The sequence below is a fragment of the Rhipicephalus microplus genome, chromosome 8 (genome assembly GCF_043290135.1).
Source record: "Rhipicephalus microplus isolate Deutch F79 chromosome 8, USDA_Rmic, whole genome shotgun sequence".
Classification (NCBI taxonomy): Eukaryota; Metazoa; Arthropoda; class Arachnida; order Ixodida; family Ixodidae; genus Rhipicephalus; species Rhipicephalus microplus.
This window is the reverse complement of record NC_134707.1, coordinates 37,663,549-37,679,877: the sequence shown is the minus strand read 5'-3', so window position 1 is coordinate 37,679,877 and position 16,329 is coordinate 37,663,549.

Genomic DNA, 16,329 nt, shown 5'->3' with positions numbered 1-16,329 from the left:
ACACTACAGTAGTCAAGACATTGGAAAAGTTCCGAGATCTGCGTGGAACTAATGGTGAACGGTGTTTCTAAAGGATCCCACCGTTAAGAAGCTGAAGCTGCAAGATGTGTGCGTGGCGTTCGAGCAGTTAAACACATCACGTCTTGAAGCAAAGGCTTTGAATCCTAGGTCCACCGAAGATATTTATTATTGTTTGATTTTCACCTACTTCGAAGTTTCGCTCACGACCAAAGAAGCCAACCGAAATTCCCAAATTCCTGCGAAGGGAAGTTTTTAAAGCTATCTCGTTAGACTGTTTCTGGACGTGCTTATCAGAATATTTCGCGCTTGGCCTTGTTCTTATAGGTTGCCGTATTGTGCAGCTGTATTTGTGTTCGTAGCAATTTTGTCGATCAGATGGACTGCTCATATGTACAAAGTTGTTAAAGAATTTGGCAATCAATATCTGAAAGGGTTCAGTAAGACTGGCACCTAATACATCATCGTGGCAAGCGCGCTGAGGGGTAACTATACACGTAGGCATATTTAGATGCATTGATGAGTTATAAAATGTGCATTTTGATATGAACCAGAAAGAGAAAAGTCAGGAGGCTTCATGACACGTCCCGCCAAGGCTGCAAATTGTTCGTTGGATAGGTAGAGGTTGGTCATACGGACGCATGTGTTTGATTAACAGTTAGCACCGCATGTGTTTGCGACGATATTTAACTGAAGTGTTGTGCTTGTTACCAATAAACTGTTCGTTTGATTCACTTGCGTTTATCTCGTTCGAGCCTTGTTTCTTCCGTTTCTTCCGAGCCTGTTTCCGAACCACCCGTGAGTACGCACTCGGCTTGTTCTGGTTTTGTCTTCCTTCATGTCTAGTTTTGCGCAATGAATTAGTTCAATGTCAAGCACCAACCATCCAGTCAGTGAACGCTACCGATGTTTTATTATGGCATGTTTAAACTGGCGTCCTAATACTCAAATTCACTGTGTTCAGATGGCCAGCACGTCCATGTCCAGCCTTCAAGCCACCTCCACAATCCAAAAGAAGGAAGCCAAGCCCACCATTGTGCTAGTCGGCTGCATCGTCATCATTCTCCTGGCCATTGTCGACTCAGTGCTGCTGTACTTTTGGCTAATGGCGCCAGCTCAGGCTAGAGTACGCACGGCTGCTGCGTTTCGAGATCGCACTGGGTACGACGGCGACGACAGTGAGGACTCACTACACCCGATTCTGGTGAGCGCAGAGTTCATATCACTATGGGACGTAGCCATTTAATTGAACAGACAGTCGAAAATGCATATAGGACGTTAGTTATTGGGCGATTACGTCACAATTAGCAGAATAAAATACGAAACAGCGATCGTATACAATCATAACATAGAAAGAGAATAAATGAAAGCACTTCAAATCTGTCGCGTCTTTCCTTTCTGTATCCTGGTCTGATACCTGTGCTCTGTGTTTCATCATGCTTGGCCGAAAAGCCGAACTTGCAGACACCTAAATATATCCAACGTCCTGTATGATTTGCCTGGCCTAATTGTCTCTTCGATTCATCTGATTGTGTCTAACATATAGATGAGCATCTTGAAATGTAGACACTAGAGAACCTGCCTTTGCGTCACGATGGGATGTACCGGAACTTCATCTAGTGCCGTGTTTATTCAGGCTAAATTGTGGCTAACTGGCCTACAGATGATTGCAGCCAAGAAAAAAAAAAGCTCTCGACTCCACCCACAGCATCGCTGCTCTTTGCAAAGAATCTGCATGAATGCTCTATGAAATGGCTGTTTCTCATTTTCTTGACGTCATTCACATCTCGAGTGTTTCAGATAGTTGACATTCCCATGGAGACAAGTCTTTTTGCTGGTCTGAGATAGGAAACTTGCACTTCTTTGTAAATTGCATCAAAGGTTCAGAAGTCGCTTCTAAGCACAGCGTGTAAAAGCTTTACGTAGTAGAGACTATCCTTGAGCTTCTAATATGCGTTACATTTACGTTAGCCAAGAAAAAAGTACTCACTTCCGGATCACGTTAAAAGCAGCTAGCTTGGCTGCCTTTTCACAGTTGACGGGCAGGAAGACTGCGGTTCTATGGTTTTTTTTTTGTTAGGTTGTGAGCTGCTATAGTTGTTTAAGAATACTATGAATGAGATAAGCTGCACCGAAAGACATGATTCAGGAGTGAAAAATCTCACAAGACAAGCACTGTCTCATGTTTTACTTCGTGAACCAACTATCTTGGCGCAGTTCCTGACGTTCATTGGAGCACAGTTCAGTATACTTGCAGCGAAAGTCACGGTGATTCACAATTATTGAATTAAGTAGGTTCTCGAAACATTTGGTCCCCGTAATGATGAGCCTAGCTTTAACTTTAATAATCATCATCTTAAAACATTATGCATGCGCTCATTTACCTGTGGATCTTTATTTACTTAAATGTGGGCCGTGAAGCTGTTTTGAACTGGACTGCCTGCAGAATAGCGCAACTTTTTACTGTAGCCATTATTGGGTAAAAAATATCCGACATGTATACTTTACCAACTATCGTCGAACATTAAGCTCTGTAGTGGTGAATTTGTGTACCATTTCACTTTAGCTTGTTTTCACTTTGTAGAGCATCTGTCACTTTTCTCAAGATATGAAGTAGAGAATTTGACAGAATACCACCTGGTCACGGTATGTCATGGGCGAAAAAAATACGGTCCAATTTACAGCAAGAACATATACCTAATAAGTTGTTTCAGATCCAAAACGGGAGCCTTGTTCAAAGAAAGCAGAACCAGTTTCCTCAAGGAATGTTGCAGCTCAGGGCGTGTGAGGCCATTCGGTAAAATAATGAACCAATAAATAACGAGTTAGAAACCACGACTGATGCCAGGAAAAAAGTTAATAGAAAATTCGCAATCTTCCAAATAGGTTCGGTGCTGGCATGCACCTGATGCGGCTGAAAAGTGAAAGCCACCACCTTCGTCCCTCTTGTCAATCGATTCTTTTCATCACCACCGACAGCTTGTGCACTTGACGTCGTTTAGCACTGCCTTCACAACCATAGGCATAGCAAGCGTTCTAACCTGCGTTTCGCAGTGTCTCCGTGATCGGCTCACATTAGACCAATCGATCATGTAATGTGATGACATTCATGATGCAATGTGATCCCTTGTGAAGTCACATAATGTCATACTGACATAATGGCGTCACAAGTTGATGTTGTGATGAGTATGATGTTGAATTTTACATCACTCGTGTTCACTACACTGGTCGGCTTTCTCATATTATAAGACATCATCTAAAGCTTTCACCTGAAAAGAACCATAAAGCGAAAAGCTCTGCTATCTATAATTTTACCACCTCAGGGTTGTAATAGATGAACCAAATCAGTCATGAGTTTCAGTTTTCCATTGCCCGCTGAATGACCGGTAATCGCGGCATTATCGAATTTGTCAAAAATCAATGTTGCCACATTAGCTCAGCAATCTTGGTAATTCTCTGGCTTGATGAGATAACAACGTACTTCTTTTTTACGGGCCAGCGGCTACGTAGGCCTTAGTAGACGCCGTCAAAATTGATGACGTAAGTGCGAGTGGCGCGGCAGTTTTAAGCGGTAGTCACCACCCGCACACCCTTTTGGCGAGTTTGTCCGTCTACCAAGCTTCTTGAAGCAAGCGTCGGGTTCGTGGTATTGTGAATTAACAAATTAATAATACAAGAGAAAGCTCATTTTTTCTTTATTGTACTTTTAAAAACGTGTAAAGAAAAAAAAAACAATGTGGCATATCGGCTTCCAGTTCGACATTGCAGATCCACGAAAGATAGGTGGCTTCTCCGGTGCTTGGCGGCTTTGTACAACACCCGGGTGTTCGTGGCTTGAAGCCTACATGGCCACGCACCCTCACGAAGTGTCAGATCCCTGCGACGATTTCTACACCCACGCCTGCGGCCGGCACGATCACTCCATCTACGCTGACGGGCGCGCCAGACTGATGGACGCCATGGCGGATGCCTTGCTGAATCGATCGCTGCTGCTGACTACCTCACGTGATGGCGCTGCGGCCCGTCGGAATCAGCATGGCGCCGAAACAAGCGAAGAGCATCTGGACATGCTTAAGCGATGTCTCAGTGGAGACCATCCCAGCGTCAGCATCAGCGACATCGACAGGCAAGCCTTTGTGCTTTCAATTTCGCAGGTCTCGTATTGAAGACGTCCTTTAATTTGACGTGAAAATACGCAAACAAGGTGCCATCATTGCAATCGTGAACGTACGGGCGTATAAATTTGAAGAACTGCTACCATTAGGCTTTCATTGGTGCCGTTTGGTTTCCATTGTCCATTTCTAAGAAAGTTATGAATGCTGTAGGCTGTCTAGTTATTTCACATTTCTTCGCCTTTCCGATTTATGAATACAAGAAACTGAAAACATGGGAAGACACAGGCACTGATTTTTCACAGAGGAGCCCATCAAACAAATGATGAATTGTCTTCTGTTTCTTGTAGCGTTCGCGCTGGCCGTCCTATATGTTTCCAGTAGCCCAATCTGATGCAGTATATTTAGGTCAATCACATGGATAGGTTTTACACTGCAGGGATCTTGCTCTTAGTAACTGCTGTGGCTGATGCAATGTGTGCCGACGTACTCTGTCATTTGAAGTGTGGTTCTCGTACATCTAACACCGGCAGTGACTGCGAGAACACGTCACAGCTGGATTGCCCGTCCCGTGTACCTTCGATTCTAACCAAGGCGTCCGAGGGATTCTTCACCGAAAAACTCAACGGATCCATGCGCGGCTACACCGACTTTGTGAAAAGGTAAGAACCACTGCACTATGGATTAAAACGGGGTGGTTGAGACTGATACTTCACAACAGACATGTTGGAAGTGACAATGAGGTTTAACAAAAAATGTTTATTGAACCAGCCAAACGGGAAAACTTCGTCCTCTCGCCTGAAACGTTCATCGATTACGACTACACGCACTGTCATGCACAGTTCTCCCGTCATTGATGTTGTAGATTGCTCTCATGCAACCACCTGCAAGCCACGTAGTTACCGCAAACGGAAAAAAATACCAACGCGAGAATGTCAGAGACTTGGGTTCCAATGCTGTACCTGCGCAAAGTTTACGACCAGTAGGAAGTCTTCATAAGAAATACAGCTAAGACTGCTTGGTAATGTCTTGCCACGTAAGCGAGGGTTCCTGTTTCTTTTGCCTTCCTCCATGCTGCAGTGTATAGAGACTTGATTTCGAACTGCTTGAATTCATAAAGAAGAGTAGGAACCCTGAGTAGACGGGTGCTTTTCGCGAACGAGATTCTCGAAGCGTTGCCGTCTACTCAGGGTGCATCATTTCATTTTAATTTCGTAATTTGAAGTACTGTTTCAGAAGCTCGTCACTGTAGCAGTTTTTCATTTAACTTGCGGTTATAGGCTTGCTACGCTACCAGTCAGTCAAAATACTACGGGCGTAGGTGTTGAAGAACGAAGGGCTATTCAAGCGAGGCATAATACTAGTTACAGATTTCATCTGTCGCGGCGATGTACGCATAATGGGCGTTGTCCAATAGCGCACAGAATAGGACGCCTCTAAGGTGCGCCGTTGACGGGCGTATACCTTTGTGTGTCATTTTCGAATGATAGATACTGTATCACAATCGAGGGCTTGTCGATGATCAGCCGTTAGGGCAATGTTGTCCAAGTGACTTGACATATCACGCTGCCAAATTTCATTGTTGTATGAATGTGAAGTGACCGCCATTGTTACCTGCACAAAGTGGCATGTCGCGCTGCTAATCACGTGGTTGGAGGTATGACGCCCGGCATGGAGGAAGGAAACAGGAAGGGGATATTGCAAAAAAAAAAGATTGATTGATATGTGGGGTTTAACGTCCCAAAACCACCATATGATTATGAGAGACGCCGTAGTGGAGGACTCCGGAAATTTTGACCACCTGGGGTTCTTTAACGTGCACCCAAATCTGAGCACACGGGCCTACAACATTTCCGCCTCCATCGGAAATGCAGCCGCCGCAGCCGGGATGCAAAAAAAAAGAAGCAACAGAGAAAAGAAAAATTAACTATGAAAGGGGGAATATTTACTCTAGTAGTGTAAAGCTTAAAGGGACACGAAAGAGCAAAACGATCTGTGGCGTATTAGTAAAGTATAATTCCCCAATCCCACCCCGCCGCGGTGATCTAGTGGCTAAGGTACTCGGCTGCTGACCCGATGGTCGCCGGTTCGAATCCCGGCTGCGGCGGCTGCATTTCCGATGGAGGCGGAAATGTTGTAGGCCCGTGTGCTCAGATTTGGGTGCACGTTAAAGAACCCCAGGTGGTAGAAATTTCCGGAGCCCTCCACTATGGCGTCTCTCATGATTATACAATGGTTTTGGGACGTTCAAACCCACACGTCAATCAATCAATCCCGAAAACACGACACTTACTGCGAGACGATGCTTGCCAAGCAAGAAAAAGCGCGAAACGATGATGCGGGAAGACACGCCACCTTAGGATTTCCGCGGCAAACACCGTCACGCAGAAGGTTTCGAAGGCGTCTATTGGGTCATGCGTAACTTCCAATCGATAAAAATAAAGTACATTGTCGTCTGTGGGTACCGTAGACATACCATAGGATGTTTAAAAAATTTGAATTGAGCGCATTTACCAATGCGTACGCGTTTCGCGTTGGAGTGGCTGACACTGCTGCATGCGACCATTGTGGCAGTGATGAAACAACTTGGCACATTCTGTGTGAATGCCCACAATACTGCTCGCGGACACAGTCACTCTGCAATGCACTAGATGAACTGGACAACCAGCCTCTTTCGGAAGAAAGACTCCTGCGCTGCCGACAGGACTTTAAGTCGCAGAAGAAGGCTATGAAGGCGCTCATGCGCTTCTTGCGTTCAACCGGCCTGTCCAAACGACTGTGATCGGAACTCTCTGAATGTGTGCGCATGTGTTTTTTTTCTAATTTATTTTATATCTCTCTATATCTATCCTCTTTCCGACCCTTTTCCCCACCCCTGTACAGGGCAGCAAACCAGTTCGTCTAGGTTAACCTCCCTGTCTCTTCCTTTTAATTATTTCTCTCTCTCTCTTCAATTGAGCGAATGTCGCGGATATTTGAAGAATACACTTTTCAACTAGTGCTTTCACAGGCGGAGATTTCAGCACAAAATTCGAAAATAAAATTTCAGCCTTGATTGTTTCCGCTTCGGCGGCTGCATTTCCGATAGAGGCAGAAATGTTGGAGGCCCGTGTGCTCAGATTTGGGTGCACGTTAAAGAACCCCAGGTGGTCGAAATCTCCGGAGCCCTCCACTACGGCGTCTCTCATAATCATATGGTGATTTTGGGACGTTCAACCCCACATATCAATCAATCAATCAATCAATCAATCAATCAATCAATCAATCAATCAATCAATCAATCAATCAATCAATCAATCAATCAATCAATCAATCAATCAATCAGTTGTTTCCGCTAATAACAAACTTCTGATAGCAAAAGTTATGGCAGTAAAGTTATCAGTGTGCAGTTTATAAATCTAAGCAAAGCCATTGTAACTCTGTGTCCCTTTGAAAAACCCCGAAGCTGGTTTATCTTAAGGTCTTGGCATGGTCTTCTTGGCTGATGCTACCTTTCCTTAGCGTAGGTAAAGTAAAGTTGAATCACAGGTTATTACGGGCCATACAAAAACATTCAAACTCTAGCAACGGAACTAACTTGCATAGCTGGTTGTAGCACTCCGAATGTAGTAAGGGCGGGCATTTCGTTGCGCGTACTTGGCTCGCGCGATGGCTGTGGAGCTGTCTCCGTGGGCGGGTGCGGGTGAATAAGCAACGACACAAATGTTTAAAAGCGATAGTTTTTCTTGAGATAGTTGAATGCTGATATTTTTGTCTGTTTGTCTTTTTGTCTGTCTGTCACTCGAAACGAATCAGCGGCCCGACGAAAATTTAAACACTGCCTCAACGCTCGGTCATCTTCATCCGGTTGCTGCGTTCATATTCTTAGGAACATTGTCGATAAAAAGCAAATATTACGCATATCTGAGGCGCAACATCGTTATGTATGAGGTGGTAGGTTGCTTCACAAGGTGGTACGTGGCTACCTAATAATAGGGTGTAGAATTGCATAAGGCGCTACGTAATTATACACTTTCAACAAATGACGTGTTTCTCACGTTTCGGTGAGAACACGGCGCTGTACGCACAAAAAAAAAAAACGCCAGGCCTTCCCAGAACGCACACCTCAGTCACAGCAAAAACTGGAAGAGTGGCCTCTCAGAGATTTTCTAAACACTCTTTGGATAACTGCTACAAGCACGCTTGCTGAGTACCGACTACGCCATAAATAATTTTTTCGGGCAGTAGGACAGCATTCACTATAGGCATTCACTCCATCGTTCTTCGGAGAAGCGTGGTATCCGCTACGCACTAGCATGTAATTTTGTTCAAACTATTATGAAATGGCTGACAACGAAGAAGAATTATGCATGGCGTCGGTATGCGGCACAGGTAGTAGGTGATTAAGAAGAAGCGTTTGTAATGGGTTGGCGCATCGCACGACCCACTTGTTACGCAATTGACGTAGTGGGACGCCTTGTCGTTCGTTTGCTGTTCTAAAAGGCTACGTAACTCGTATATACTAACGCGATTCATTTTCCGACAACAAGCGTGCCTAAGGCAAGTTTGCAGTGGAGCTTCGAGCACTGGCGTGGCTCTGCGGTACTCCGCGTTCGGCTTCGGTGGGAGACGGACGTGTGATGGCTCGCTCCGTGCGAGGTGCTTCGGCGGCCGCTGCTGGCCGCGGTGTTAGGTTCCCTTCTGCACCATCGGATTACCGGTTTTAGATGCGGAGCATCTAATACTCGAGGCTTGTAGTGCGGCGCCGTCCGCAAGCTTCCTCCTCCTTCTTCCACCATCTGTGCATCCCTTCCTCCTCTACACACCGCGCGCGCTTCACTCCTCCACCATCTGTGCACCCTTCCTCCTCTACACACCGCGTGCGCTTGTCCTCTTCACGAACATTCGCTAGCTGTATAATGTAGCGCGCATGCGCCGTCACGCTTCGAGAACATCGGGAGCTGACACGCGCGCATGCGCCGTCGCGCTTCGAGAACATCGGCAGCTGACGCGCGCGCATGCGCCGTTGCGCTTCTCCCCCTTCTCGAACATTCGACAGCTGACAGTGCATGCGCCGTCGCGCTGTATATATACTCAAGGTCGGCGCTCGCTCGCTCAGTTGCCGCTCGTCGGTTGGTTTGTACGGCGCGTCGACGTCCGAGGTCGCAATGATCGACGTCCCTTCGACCAGCGCCGGCCAAAGTGTTGGCGGAACCGCAACCAAGTCGTCATCCGAAGACAAGGCCGCGCGGAGAAGAGCTCGCGACGCCGAACGTAAACGTCGGCGTCGAGCGGAAGATGCTCAACTTAGAGAACGTGAAGCCGCTGAGAGACGTCAGCGTCGAGCAGCAGCACCAAATTCGGCCGCTTTGAAACGTAAGCGTCGACAAGAGGACCCGGACTTTCGAAAACGGGAAGCCGAGTGCAAGCGTCGGCGACGAGAGGCCGATCCCGATGCTGCCCGCGAGCGCAAGCGCGCCGAGGTAGCGGCGTGGCGCGCCAAGCAGTATGCCACGCCCAACGCTCGCTTCAAGCGCGACTTCCTCGACCGAAGCTTTAGCCACACCTGCAAGGTGTGTGATCGTCTTTGGTTCGATAACAACTTAAGTCGCACTTTAACACCCCGTTAACCAATTATATGCTCCGCATCCTCCTCAGTGTTCCCCCGAGGGAAGCTGCGGGCAATTTTTTTTGTTGCCTACATTGCCGTCGGGTGACAGTACGGAAGAGTGTGTGTTTCTGCACGGAGATTTGGAAAACAGACCATACCGGTTGGAAGACTTTCGGGCCCCGTTGGAAGAAGTGGGACTCATCAAGGCGATCACTGGCATTGGAGCCTTCCAGATGAATCACATCTGGCTGGTGTAGATGCGAAGCAAGGATGACAAAGATGCATTACTCAAAACAGGTGGACTCCGAGTCAAGGGTGGCTTCTGTGCTATCATCGACCCTATCCAACATGATGTAACCGTGAAAATCCACTGGGTTGACTTTGCGGTCTCGAATGAGAGCATTCGACAAGCGTTAGGTGAGTTTGGTGAAGTTCTGGAGGTTTCCAATGGTAACTGGACCGTCGCGGGCTTTGAAGACGCGATATCGACGACGAGGATGGTGCGACTAAAACTGAAGGAAGGCGTGGTGCTAGAAGACTTGCCGCACTTTTTTAAGATTGGAGGGGGCACCGTCCTTCTTGTGGCCCTGGGTCGGGCACCGCTTTGCCTAAGGTGTCACATGCAAGGACATATACGACGAGACTGCCAGACTCCCCGCTGTGGTGTATGCCGAGCGTTCGGTCATAAAAGTCAAGATTGCGTCAGGAGTTATGCCAGAGTTACGAAGACCGTGCTGCCAACAGACGACGCCCAAGATAATCTATTGGACGCCGAAGAGGCTGAGAAGGTGGCCCCTGGCAGCAACGCCGTGGGACCCGACACCGCGGTTCAGGCAACTGGAGAAGAGACAGCCGACGTGACAACGCAAGATGGCAAAGACTCAGCGAAAGAATCCGAGGAGTTGGCCGCAACAGGCGGCCAGCAGGACATTCAAGAATCGATGGAGGAAGATATGGGTACCATTGGCGAGATCGCTACGCCAGAAGCCAGCAGAAAGTCTCCGGAAGCGACCACGGGACGCGGCAAGCGTTACCGAGTGGAGAGCACGGAACGCAACCTGAAACGCCCGGAGCGTCTGTGGCATCGCGTCACAGGCGCTAAGAGTAAAAAATATGCCCTCGAAACCCGGTCGGCGTCATCGTCGCCGGTTCGGGGACAGGATCTAGACGCGTAAGACCCCGGTTTCCCCACTGCACGGTATACGAGACACGGTAAGCGCAGCATTGTAGTTTTCATCTTTGTCATCAACATGGCTAGCATGACTGCGCCTTTACGCATTGGTACGCTGAATGTACGTGGTCTAGGAACGCGTCGCAAACAGTACCAGTTGAAACGCTTGATGCAAGAAAAAGACCTTGACTTGCTCGCGGTCCAGGAGACTAAAGTTAGTACTGAGGACGCGACTGATAGCTTGGTAGCAGAATTTTCATTGCGGTACAATGCGTGTGTGAGCTATGCAGTGGGAGCATCAGCCGGATGTATTATTTTTGTCAAGAACTCTCTTGGTATTGTAGTGGAAGAGGTCAAAAGTTGCCTACATGGGCGTTTTGTTTTGTGTGACTTTTGTTTTGGGAACACTAAATTTAGAGTTACCTGTGTATACGCCCCTACAAATTCGAGAGACAGATGTTTGTTTTTTCGGGAAATGCAAGCGTACTTTGAATGTCAGAAATGTGTGATTCTGTTGGGTGACTTCAATTGTGTTTTGACCCAAGAAGATTGCACGTATACTGCTAAATTAGGTGATGAAAGCGTTGGTTTGCTTAGAGACAGCCTTAATAAGTACTTTTTACATGACGTAGCTTTGTTTGCGATGGGTGGCAGTCGCCAGCACTTCACACATTTTCAAGGTTCGAGTCACGCACGACTAGATCGAGCATATGTTTGTTCTGAAATAGTACCTTTATGTCAGAACTATGACGTTTATGCTGTTTCCTTCAGTGATCATTGCTTAGTTTTGTTTGAGATAGGTAGAAAGTGCAAAAATAAGGTTGTATGGGAAACATGGAAACTGAATACTAAAATAATTACACACGAAGGGTTTGTAGATAAGCAAAGAAGGAAATCGAGAATTTTTTCAAAAACGCAGAAAGGAGTGCCACGGAAAGATGGGAATTATTTAAGCAAAAGATAAAAATGAATGCAATAGAGTGTGGTTGCTACGTGCCGTATCAAGCTCGAAAACAGGAACGTGAGCTATGGGCAGAGCGAAATGATTTGGTGAATATTGAAGCAGAAAACCCGGGCTTATTCACACATCAACTGCAGGTTGTCAAAAACAAAATTGAATGTCTTGAAGAAGATAAATATAAAGGCGCAATTATACGAGCAAGAGCTGAGAGATACCTCGTGGGTCAAGCCCCGACAAAGCGAGCCTTGTCAGATGAAAAGGCATATGCTCGAGCTCACGACATACTAGAGATAGAATGGAATGGTAAAATTTTGAAAGAACATGAAGATATTATGAAAGCTTTTGAAAACTATTATCAGGACTTGTTTGCTTATTGCGAACCAAAGGAGCCGGGTTTTGTAGATGAGTTCTTGATAGAAATGCCGACACTTAATGCTGAGGACACAAATTTATTGGAAATGTCTATTAGTATAGGGGAAATTGAGAAGGCTATCGATGATCTCGGCAGGGGCAAATAACCTGGTCCAGATGGCATTAATGCCGCCTTTTACAAGGCGTTCAAGGAGGATATGGCCGCCGCATTGCATGAGGTTTTTTCAGTCTTTAGATCGCGGAGCTCTGCCTCCATCGTTTAATCGAGCACACACCGTGCTGATTCCTAAAGGAAAAGAGCAACATGTTTTACGCAAAGTGACAGGATACAGGCCAATCACGCTAACAAACGTAGATTATAAGGTGTTTATGAAAGTTTTGGCTAGGAGGTTGCAAGGAGTTATATACAAGTTGGTCGGGTCACATCAGACTTGCGGCATCAAGCGTAGGAGCATATTCACGAATATTCATGTTGCCAGGAGCATTTTGGAGTATTGTGACGCTGCGCTTCTAAAAGTAGCTATGTTGCAAATTGATCTAGCCAAGGCTTTCGACATGGTTCCACACAATATACTCTTCATGCTAGATGAGTACGTTGGTCTTGGTGCGATCATATGTAAAGGTATTAAATTGGCATATAAAAATTCAACCACAAATTTAATTGTAAATAGAGAACTCTCACAGCGCATACAAATACTTTCCTCAGTGCGCCAGGGGTGTCGTTTAAGTCCTTTGCTCTTCGCTCTATTTTTGGAACCATTGTGTCAGAAAGTGATTCACCATGCAGGGATTAATGGTTTCAGGTTGCAGTCATGTGAAGTGCGTGTTTTGGCATACGCCGACGATATTGCCTTTTTTGCAGTTGATAGAGAGAGTGTCACTTCGTTATTAAAAATCACTCAAAGGTTTTGCGACACGAGTGGAAGTTTAATGAACAAAAAAAACATTGGTTTATGGCATGGTAATTGGGACCTTACGCCCAGTTCTTTTGGATATATTCAGTGGCTCACGACGCCTAGTCGTTACCTAGGGGCGCCATTGGACAGGTATCAAGACAGTGAAGCATTTTGGCTTGAAAAGGCTGAAGAACTGCGCGCGACCGCCGAAGGATGGGGTGGTCGTGGCTTATCAATTTTCTCTCGGTCAGCTGTATGCAACGTGTTTCTGGCTGCTAAAATTATGTACCTTTCGCAAGTACTTAGTTGTAAGCGTAAAACCATTCACAAAGTACACAGGATATTCGCCACGTTCATCTGGAGCTCTAAGTGGGAGAGAACATCTAGAACGAACTTGTTTCGGCGAGTTAAGCAAGGAGGGCTGTCTCTGTGCCATCTGTTTTTTAACCAAGTAATATCACGTTTCCTGCTCATTAAAGACCAGAGAGACTCTTTTTTACGTTCTTTATTTCAAACAACGCTGTTACACCACATGCCTGACTTCTTTGTATCTTCAGAAAGGCGAGAACGACACACCTTGTCACCGTTCTTGCGCGAAGTTGTGTTCTCATATCGTTTCTTAAGGGCGAGGTTTTCGATAGATTACCTAACTAATGTGAAAAGAAAGCGCCTTATGAAAGGCCTAATACAGAATGTTTTTCCTGTGCCCCTGTACCGTTCAAGGTATGAAAAATCATATGGTCGTGACGTACTAAAGCGAGTGAAAAAGATGTGTATACCACCCAATGTGAAAACCTTCTTTTTTTAAACTTCATACGGGAACCTTGCCAGTAAAAACGTGGCCTGAAGAGAGAGGGATGTATGTACCATGGGGAAGCAGCTGTCTCCTGTGTAACAAACCTGAGACCATTGAACATGTGTTTATTGATTGTAAGAACGCTATTTTCTTTTGGAACATTTTACAGAGGACTTTAAAAAAAGATTTACCTCTTACTTCATATGGAATTCGTTTTTTGCCTTGTGATAGTTCTGTGCAAAATTTAGATGTTATATTTGTACTTGGCCTTCATTCGGTTTGGTGTAGTATGCTATCGTACAGACACTGTGATGTGAGAGTTCTATCCGTTAATGAGTGTTTCGTGGAAGCTGTTATAAAAGTGCGAGATGTGTATAAGACTACCGACTGTAATGAAGATGTGATATCTTTGTTTGACGCGTTGTCACGCATGAAACACGTGTGATAGTGATTGTCATATTAGCTTGACCTGTAGTCAAGAAGGCAATAAAAAAGAACAAAAAAGGCGTGGCTCTGCGGTAGAATACTGGGCTGACACGAAGGGGACCTGGGTTCGAATACCGTCGTGCCCTTGGTGATATTTACTGAGCTTTTTAAAAGCTTTTTTTCTTATTCCGTGCGAAAGTGGTTACGGAAACCGGCGGCGGCGGACAACTACGGTGCCGCACGCGACCGTTGTGGTGATCTCATAACAGCTTTCGCGGTAAAAGCGCTCTGCCGACGACATGGTGGTGCTACCTGCCAGTGGCACTGGTTTCTGATCAAGCCCCTCTTTCTCGACATTAGTAATAGATGGTGTCCCCATCTTGTGCTGCATAAAGTCCCTATACTTTGTAAAAGTACCGCCATATGGTCTCCGCCTTCATGCTTCCTCTCTGCGCGTTGCTTTATTTCTTTCGCTTGCGACAGTGGCGCCCCCTGTAACGCGCCACGAGCTTGCTCCTGCGTGGAGAGGAGGAAGCGGCGCAAATCAACAGAATTCTGTACTTTTCCACTGTAAAAGTACCGCTATAGTGCCTAGAATAAGTATATTCTAGGCACTGAAGTACCGCGATCTACTCTCCTCCTCACCGACTCCTTTCCGGCGCGTTGATTTTCTTTAGCATGCGACAGTGGCGCCCCCTGTAACGCCCCACGAGCTTGCTCTGGCGGAAGAGAAGGAAGCGCTGCACATAAATGAATTTCATACACTAATACTTAGACGGGAATCTGACGCTAGTGTCTACGCGGGTTCCTTCAGCGGCGCGTGTACCCGCATGGGAACGATGGGAAGTACAGGCTTCGGATCTGCTTCAGATGGATTGCGTTTTTGAGATTTGTAATGCTTGTTTGCCGAGTATAAAACAAAGTGATACGAAATTATATTCAATTGATACTTGCTTCATTTTTTGTACATAAACTTTATCGCAAAAGGTTTCTGTAATCACGAGGTACAAGTGAAACCTGGAGAAATTTAACTATCAGGATGTGCATCGCTCTGGCATTGCGTTCTAGATTTGGCATAAATATGCATAAATATATAGTAGAATATTTTTACAGCACCTGACAACGAACATGCTTGTTTTTCACTCGAAAGTACGCCTTATCTATTTAAAGAAAATACAGCACAGTATCAAGTGAAAAAAAAATTAACGTTTCGTCTGCTGCCATGCCAGGTGCGTCTGTCCAAGTGATCTGTCTGCTCTCAACGCACAGCCTCGTTTTCTTTTGAAGTAGAGACGGAGGAGCATCACGGTGCGTCCGTTTAGCTTCGCCGTCGTATTGCAGTTGATTAGAACGAGCTTAGGCAAGATGCGCTTGTGAAAAAAAAAACAAAGAAACATGAACTTGATGCAATATCCTGCATAGGCATGAAACGCTACGCCTATGCGCAGCGGTGAGTGGACGACGCTTTGTTTAAATGGTCAAATACGACTCGTAAAGCTCCAAAGTCACAGCAAATTAGGAGATGTAGTGGCCTTCAGCCTTTTCGAACAATAAAGGCACTGCTTTACTGCTTTGGCCCTTTTCACCACACTCCACTACCAACGCTGCACGAAGAACGAAACTGAAACGGCAGAAAAATATGTGTAGTCAGTTGGCTAGCTAACGCTATCCAATCCGAAGCCTGTACTTACCATATTTCCCATGGGGGTACCGATCGCAGCGCCAGATTCCTCTCTAGGTGTTATTGTATCAAACTCCATGGTGCAGATAAAAAGAATTCTGTACATTTCCTTTGTAAAAGTACCGCAATCTGCTCTCCCCCTCGCTGCCTCCTCTCCAGCGTGTTGCTTTTTTTTTCTTTCACTTGGGACAGTAGCGCCCCCTGTAATGGGCCTCGAGCTTGCTTCGGCGGGGAGAAGAGAAGCGGCACAGGTAAAAAGAATGTTGTACTCTTCTTTTGTAAAGGTACCGCAATCTGCTCTCCCCC